Source organism: Prunus mume, linkage group LG3 (assembly GCF_029339155.1).
Source record: "Prunus mume cultivar Tortuosa linkage group LG3, ASM2933915v1, whole genome shotgun sequence".
In the NCBI taxonomy this organism is placed as follows: domain Eukaryota; kingdom Viridiplantae; phylum Streptophyta; class Magnoliopsida; order Rosales; family Rosaceae; genus Prunus; species Prunus mume.
In genome coordinates this window covers 23,408,808-23,417,166 of record NC_142700.1, presented here as the reverse complement: position 1 = coordinate 23,417,166, position 8,359 = coordinate 23,408,808, and positions in this window count along the sequence as shown.

The window sequence follows — 8,359 nt, the reverse complement described above, 5'->3', positions numbered from 1 at the left end:
TGACATGCTTGAATAATCCTATTTGTTTTAGAGGATGAGGATTGCATATGCAATTTCATTTGAGAAATGGAACATAGCTTTATAGACCAACATACCAAAGCTTGCGTGTAGTCTACATATGTACTTTATTTCAATTTTAAAAAAAGAGGTGTCAGGTTTTGCTTTTCAAGCATGTCAACCTCACACTCTCTTTACACCACTGTTAGTGGTTGAAAGAAACTCAATGGAAGTGACATCTAGTTAGTGAACCCAACCAAACTAACCAAACTAGTTAGGATTAAACTTAGATTGTATCAGACCAAAAATTAATTTATACATTGTCAACCAAATGTTTTTTGGCGGGAACCCTTTTATTGGTATTACTATCACCCCCTTCATAGAAACTCTCCCTCCAAAAAAAACTCACTCCTCCACAAAAACTCTCTCCCCCCATAGAATGGATTTACTAACCAAGTTTGATGTGAGCATAATAAACACCCCTCCAAATAAAGACCGCCTTGAAACGCAAGTGAGTCACCAGACAAGCAGTGTCACATTCCTAGACAGAATGACCATTTTGTTGGAAGTTTTGAGTCTGAAAGAGTTCTTGCTTTCTAGAAGGAGAGGCATCTTCAACTTGGTGATGAAATCCAAAGGGCAAGGGCACGTTTGGAATTTGTTGAAGGCCAAATTGAAGATGACAAAAGGCAGGCCAATCTGGATAGGGCGAAGTTGCAGCGCATGAAGCGTAGACACAAACGACTTCGGAGTGTAGCTGTTCAAAAATATAAGAACTCATCTAATGCAGTGGAGTCAAAGAAGCGTGTGATGCCAGCTGGATTCGACTACTTCCGGTCCTATGCAAAACTTGTCGTACCTGGGTTTAATTGGTCATCTATTACCATTTCTGACGTTAACAAATATGCTCAGCAAGGGAAGTAACCATTTTGGGTCTCGTGTTTGAGCAGGTCAAATTAGTGGAATTGGAATTTTTGTTAAACTCTGCTTCAAACCTATTTTGATGCTTACTACTATGGAAGGTTTCAACCTTAATATTTTGATGTCTTTAATTACGATAACACGAGATACAAAGTGCCCATCTATTTCAATCACATGTTGCTACATGTCCTTTTTTTTTATTATTACGTATCAGATTTGGACATGGTTGCATCATATGCAATGTTGCCTTTATTTATTATATGATAGGGCAAGGTTTATGGAAAAGCATTTGTGAGTGCTTTTGTGACAAGGTTATGGCATTATTTTATACCAGTTATATATTATTTTTTGTACTGGTTCATCCCCTACTATTGCTTTATTTCTTTATATTATATGTTTGTGGAATCCTTCTCAAAAGTTAACATATACTGTGAAAAAAATGCAGAGTGAGTATATAATTACTCATATAGACTAGGACAAATATTCACTAATATTTTAATATTGCTTGACTGGTGTGAGGTTTTTCAAAAAAAGTATGGCATTATTTTATGTGATTGGACATGATAGAAAATATATTACTGACTCCCAACGCAGCGTCTATGGACAACTTATTGAATACCTCCGATGTATTCAAAACTCTAGGTGCAGTTGCATATGGACAACTTATTGAATACCTCTGACGTGTTCAAAGCTCTAGGTGCAGTTGCAATGATGGCTTCGAAGCAGTGTGCAATTATTATATATGTACATTATTATAACAAAACAGATAATTTTACATCCTTATATGAAAGGAAACTAATTCTTGTATTATTACAAATTACATAATGAATATTAAGGAAATATACTTATTAAAGTGAATAAACATATATACTTATGGTTAAGAGAAAAGTGAGTTATGCCAAACAATTTTGATTTTTTCATTGTGAAATGGATGATTTTTAGGTTCCCCTAGTTTTATAACGTCACAAGGAGGCCGAAGTATTTTTCGGGCCATTTTTAGGATTTTTCTACTATTTATTACCTTTTTTCAAAGATTTTTGCACTAAAAAAACCAAAATAATTGCGAAATTGACACCTGGTGCGATCTCAGCTCGTTACCTTTCACCACTTGACAAGTGTACGTCAGTCAACATGGCCACATCCTTACCTTTTACCCTAAATTATTATTTTATTACTTTTTCTTAGAAAATTCATAATAAAATACACAAAAATCACAATAATGTTCCGAAAATTGCTACGAACTTATTGAGACTTCATCTTCCTCCTGAATTCCTTGTTTCATGGTTACACTACATTAGTATTTTATTATTATTTATCCTAAATTATTATTATTATTATTGTTATATTACTTTTTTGCTTGTACATTTGTTAATTATATTTACTCCAAATATTTATTTTTATTTTTAGTTTCTCTCATCTTCAATTTGTTAATTTTTTTTCTTTTTTAGGTTTATGGGATGTTTTGAAAAATAAAATGGAAATATACAAGCCATCCATTCTACAACATCAGGAAATAATTATTCAAAGTCATTCACTGTTCAAGTTTTGCTTAAGAAACGTATAACCAAATCATTTGGGATATGCTAAGTGGGAAAATGTCATTTCCAAGCACCGGTAAAAAGACACATACTCACTCCATGCATGCCTTTTCGTTTACCAAATATTAAGATTGCAGTTGTGCAAAATATCTATGCTAGTAAAATGTCATTCGTAGCCGTCTATTATGTCAGTAATAATTTCACTATACAACATATATTATACATTTATATATAAAACGGTTTAGGACAGCACAAACACCAGAAAAAATAGATTAAAACATGAAATAGAAAACAACATTTATACAACGTAGCCAGCCAACCTAGAAATGAAGAGAAGCAAGTCCACAATGCATAAAAACCATAAAAACATACTACAACTAATTATAAGGGTATGGATTCTCTGGCACAACATACACACGCATCACCTTGAACCAAAAAACACTATCACGGTGCCATTTGCATCGATTGCAACAAGTCCAGAAGGCAGGATTTATCTTTTCTTCAGTAGACCAGCCTTGAATAACAAAACACCATTCGTTGTTGTTACAAGCGCTGCAGTGATTGAACTTAATCTTCTCATAATAAAACATATCTACGATATGTCTTCTAACAGAGAAAACTCGGCTTAATCTTCGTCTTAAAGCATCCCTGGTTCTGTTCACCCGTTTTGCGTATGGAAGGGCAAAGTTCCCCACTGCCTTAAGAACCATAGACTGGTCAACAAGTCAGCTTTCTTTGGTGTGCGAGTGTGCCACTGCTAGTAATAAAAATTCTAGCAGACTTAGTTTGGAATGGATAACTTACGTCCCAAGTTACTGATTTCTACAAACAAGCGATTGTGAATTTGGGTGAGGAATATCTCCCAAGTAAGTTCTTTTCTTACCTCAGACTGGTGATGACTTTAACAATTTATCTCAGTATAAAGAGATTGTTCTTGTCAGAATGGTTGATGAGATTTAAACTGTTTTTAAGCGGAACTGCCTTTTACAAAAATATAACAATAAATGCCCATGCTAGAGAGAGATGAGCAGACTGGAACTCCATTTCCGAGATGGAAAGTTTTGATCAGGGACTTTGAAATGCAGGCTAGACTCGACCGTTGACAACTTTGACTAATAGGGTTCAACTGTAAATCGAGGCCAAAGGTTGATTCTGGCGAGCTTCAATGTACCTCAAGCTTTTGTGAAGCTTTTGAGTGGGCAGCTGCGGTTTCCTCGACTGCAGGCGAAATGTTGTTTTGAGAACGGTGGGCTAGAGACTGCACTGTGAATTTTGTTGAGGTTTTCCATAATTGGAGAAAGCTCAAGCTCTACCTATCTTGGTTTTTTGCTGAACCAAATTTGTAACGAGAGAAATCTCGTTTTGAATGACTTACTTCTTAAGTCCGAGCCTTAGGAATTCTGATCTGAAGCTGGTTTTACTTGAAATTCAAGTGGGCTTGTTGGTTGATTTTGAGTTGTCTATTTGATTGATGGTTTCCTTGTGTAAGATTTTTGTTTGATTGGATGTTGAATTTTTTGTTGTCCTTTGCCTTGTTCACTCCTTGTATTTATAGTAAAATATTTTTCTGGAGTAGGGTGATTCTGTTTAATATTGGGCGGCAAATCTTTTCAAAAGATATCTCCCCTTTTTTTCTTTTTTAATGGAAAGAAAGAAAATAGAATTTCATCAGTTTGGCAGATAGGCTCTCAAATAGGCAATCACTTCCCTGTTTTTCTTGAAAAAGAACCTGATCTCTTTTCCCAATTTCAACTGCCCCTTGTGAGATTTTATCAGTGATGGTTAGTTTGATTTCTTTTCTGGACAGCTCCCTGCTTTCCTGCTTATCCTTCTCTGAGATTGTAGTTTGCTTATCTCTTTGGGAGAATTACCTTGATGACATAAATTTTTCAATCACTTCTTCTATGATAGTTGCCATTGTTGACTTTCCTTTATCCCATAGATGTCATGTGGGATTGTTTCCTGTTTCTGGGCCCCCCTCCTTTTTTTATCTGCAACGGGCTGTGAGGCCTAGGTTAGTTTTGTTTGCTTTGATAAGCTTTGAGCTGGTCTCTTCTGGATTTTGGGCTTCTATCTTCCTGTTTCTCGAAGACCAAATTGCTTTGATTTTTTGCAACCTTATTCTGGGCTTCTTTCGCTAGGTTGGGTGTGTCAATTTTTAGGCCCAAACAGGTTCCTTTCATATCAATATTGTTACGTTGATTCAAAGAACACAAGAATTCTAATGCATCCTCTTTTGAGTGACCAATTCCGAACATGCCAAGTAGTCCAACTAGATATGCCGCTTCCATATGGCCTACCGTGGCTGCAATGCACATCCCATACAATGCTTCCACATTACCCTGCATGAAAAATACTTTGAATGCTTCTCTAAATATCGACTCAAGGTTCTCGCAAGCCCTACATTGTTGCAAGAAATGTTGGACTTGCATTGTGGCATGGTACCAGTTACGATGGTCTGGGTACTTTGCCATTGAAATGGTGTTCCACACTTATGAAGTGTTTGCCAATGTATTGAACAATGGGCACACAGATGCCATACGAAAGAGATCTTTCAATGATTGGACTGCCACGTATAACATCACTTTAAACCAAGCTAACTCCAGGATGAAGGCTTGGGGCATATCCAAATGGAGATGCTTCCTTCTCCTTCCTCCGAGTGTAGTGAAATGTTTCAAATTCATTGAAATATTTTTGGAATGGAACGATTTGAGGAGTGGAAGAGGGGAGAAATGAGAATATATGGGGTTTTGATTTTGTTTTAGCCTCTGTTTGTAGTGTTTTGAAAAAGTGTTTCCACGTGGGGTTTTTCCAAGTTGATCCTTTTTAAAGAAACTGAACCTAACACCCAAAACTCAAGACAAGAGAAGGGAAAACATCATCGAAATGCAAAGAGAGTCAGACAGGCAAAAAGTCAATTAATAACCTATTTCCATAGCCATTTTTAGGCTTTTCCCGCCATCAAATTCATTGACACAAATGTGATGGATTACTGACTAGTCACAGAAGGTCCCATCAAATACTTTTTCATTTTCCCATGTAATAACCCAAACTTTAATTAATATTTAACTATTACTTTATTAAGGAAAAATGACACTTTTGCCCTTAGACTATTTTAGTATTTGAGAAGTTGACTTTTTGACCGGAGAGGAGTTTGGAAATTTTGTTTGTACCGTTGCGTAGAGCGCGACGAAACGAGTTCGTAGACATGCGGCACGCTCGATTCCGAGCTGAAACGAAGGAGGAAAGGTCTATAAACCAAAAGGACGTAATGGGAATTTTAAAATTGTCGGTGCTACAGTGTTGCTACAGTACCGGGTCTATTTCTCCTTCTTCCTCGCGAGAGAGACCAGACTGGTTCTCTCTCTCTCTCCACACACACTCATCTTCAAGCAACGATTTCGTAGCCATCCGAGATCCGTTTTGAGTGAAATTTGTTGCAAAAGTTTCGTATCGTTGTCCTCTACCTAACCCAGCTCAGCTCCGACGCCAGCCGCAGAAATCACGGAAAACTCGAAGGAAGTTGCCGGTTTTGAAGAATTTTCCAAGCTTACGTTCTCCCTCGATTCTCCACCAAATCGGATGAGTGAGGTATGGTTTTCCAGCTATTTTTCGTAACTTAGCTGCTGGTTGGGTTAGATTTCAGAAATTTTAAGCGTAGAGCATTCGTTTTTGAACTTAAGTTTCAGCCGGTTTTGAGGGTAAGATTTGGCCACTTCCGGCCACTTTTTGGGGTAGGTCCAAGAACAAAAGTGGTTCCAAATTGGGTGTTTTATCTAAGTTAGGAGTTTGGGCCGGCGGTTTGGAGTTTTTCCGGCCGCCGGAAATTTCTCAAGCCACCCAAACTGCCGGCGTGGGCAGTCTGGTGGGGACAATTCTCAGTTCCAGAATGATCCTAGTATTCTCACGAGTGTGTAGAAATTCGCGGATCTCATTTTGGACGTCGTTTGAGTGTTAAGCAAACTTTTACATAGTATGCGTTATCCGGTTCAATAGTTTCGAACCATTGGATTGTGATCACTTTAAGATATGTTAATTTAGACCTTGCCAAGATTGTGTAGGATTCGACGGATCATGAATCGGAGTCTAGGCTACTCCGGAATCACGAACCCTAGAGTTAAGGTTTTAGAATCGTCGATCGTGTGATCGTGACGAATCTAACCGTCCGATCGAAACCAGATTCACGGGACGAATGACCTAGGATTAAAGGAACGTAATGTGGGCATAGGAGTAACTTTTAATTGATGCACGCACTTCTAGAAGCCGGGGGTCAGGGTTTTATTTAAATATTTATACCGAGTAGTTTTATTAATATATTTATTCTGGTGTTTGAATCAGGCACTTCGGGCACGATTGACCCGCAGGGAGGGACCTTCCAAGGTCCATCGAGCTCGGACCAAGTGTGAGTGGACTCTTTGTTTTCATAAATGAATTTATTCAATTTAGTTTCAGTATTTGATCTTGAATAAGTTTTATTCAAAGAATAGTGTTTTATAAGTGAGACATGCTTTTAAATATTATGATTTGCATGCTGCCGAGTGGAATATCCTTTAGAGACACAGAAAAAGAAATTTTAGCTAAACATCGGATAAATGGTAGCAGGTCCATAACAGAAATTCAGTTATTTATCAGATTTTTTTCAACAAACTTTGCTTATTACTATTATTATTATTATTTTCTAAGCCACCTTAGGTACCCAGATATACAGATGTTGCCTTCGGATATGATGATGTCTACGGACATCCGTGTTGTCTTTGGATTTTATCGATTGCCTTCATTTAGTCGGCATAGCAGCGATTGCCCCACGAGTTCCTTGGTACCGGACTCGTGCGGAGCGAGAATCTGGATCGAGGTTGACTACGGTCCACTGAATCCTGCGATTTAGCTCGGGTTGACTCTGTGTCGCCGAGACTGCCGAGGTTGTGGATATCGAGTTGATGGCAAACCAGGTTGTGAAATAGAGGTACACCTAAGTGGTAGTTTTAAACGGATTTTAGTGCTTTACAAGATTAATGTTAACCATGAATGTGTTTGGTATATAATGCATGAATACATTGATTTCAGCATGTGTATGATAAAGAAAAGGAGTTAGTTTTGTATAATTGTATTTTTTTTTACTGTGGGGTTAGTATGTTCTTACTTATTTTCTAAACTTTGTTTTTGGGGTCCACTCACCTTTTAATGTTTTGCGCCCCCAGTGTAGACGTGCATCCGAGAGCCACCACAGGACATTTCCGCTTCCGTTCTTCCCCATTTTGATGTAGGGTTCCTTGGTTCTAGCAGTTACCTCATTCGTAATTAAACTGTATAGATGCTCAAATTGCCCTGGAAAATCTTTAAGCTGTTGGAACTTACTTTTTTTTTGTGTACTGGCAGTTGGTGTATATATTTAAGTACTTGTTGACAGGTGTAAATTTTGGGAGCGTTCAATTTACAGGGAGACTACGCCGAATTTTCGGTAGAAGTCAAGATTTAAGGGAATTAAGTTTTTAATCAAAAAGGGCAACCAAGTCAATTGTGTTCGGCAACTACTAGGTGTCGATCACAAGCAGGGTTCGGCTCGGATTCCAAAGTGGAATTTGGGTCAGTCTGTCATCCCACACCAAACTACCCCTAGTAATGTTATTAAAATGGAACGAATGATGACGGATTCTTATCCAACTAGTTGCCTTAATGAAATATAAATAAAATAATATATTTAAAGCAGTGTCCCCTCAATTTTCAGATTATATTTGGTAGTGAAATATTATATTGCTTTTCGGGGTAAAATGTGTCACAATTCTGACGGTATAGGTGTCCAGATCTTGACCAACCCACCCACACACAGAAAAGAAGGATATAATTCAATTTGGGCAGAGATGAGAGAGAGCTGAGTGAGAAGTTTAGGGTTATGAGTGAAGGGG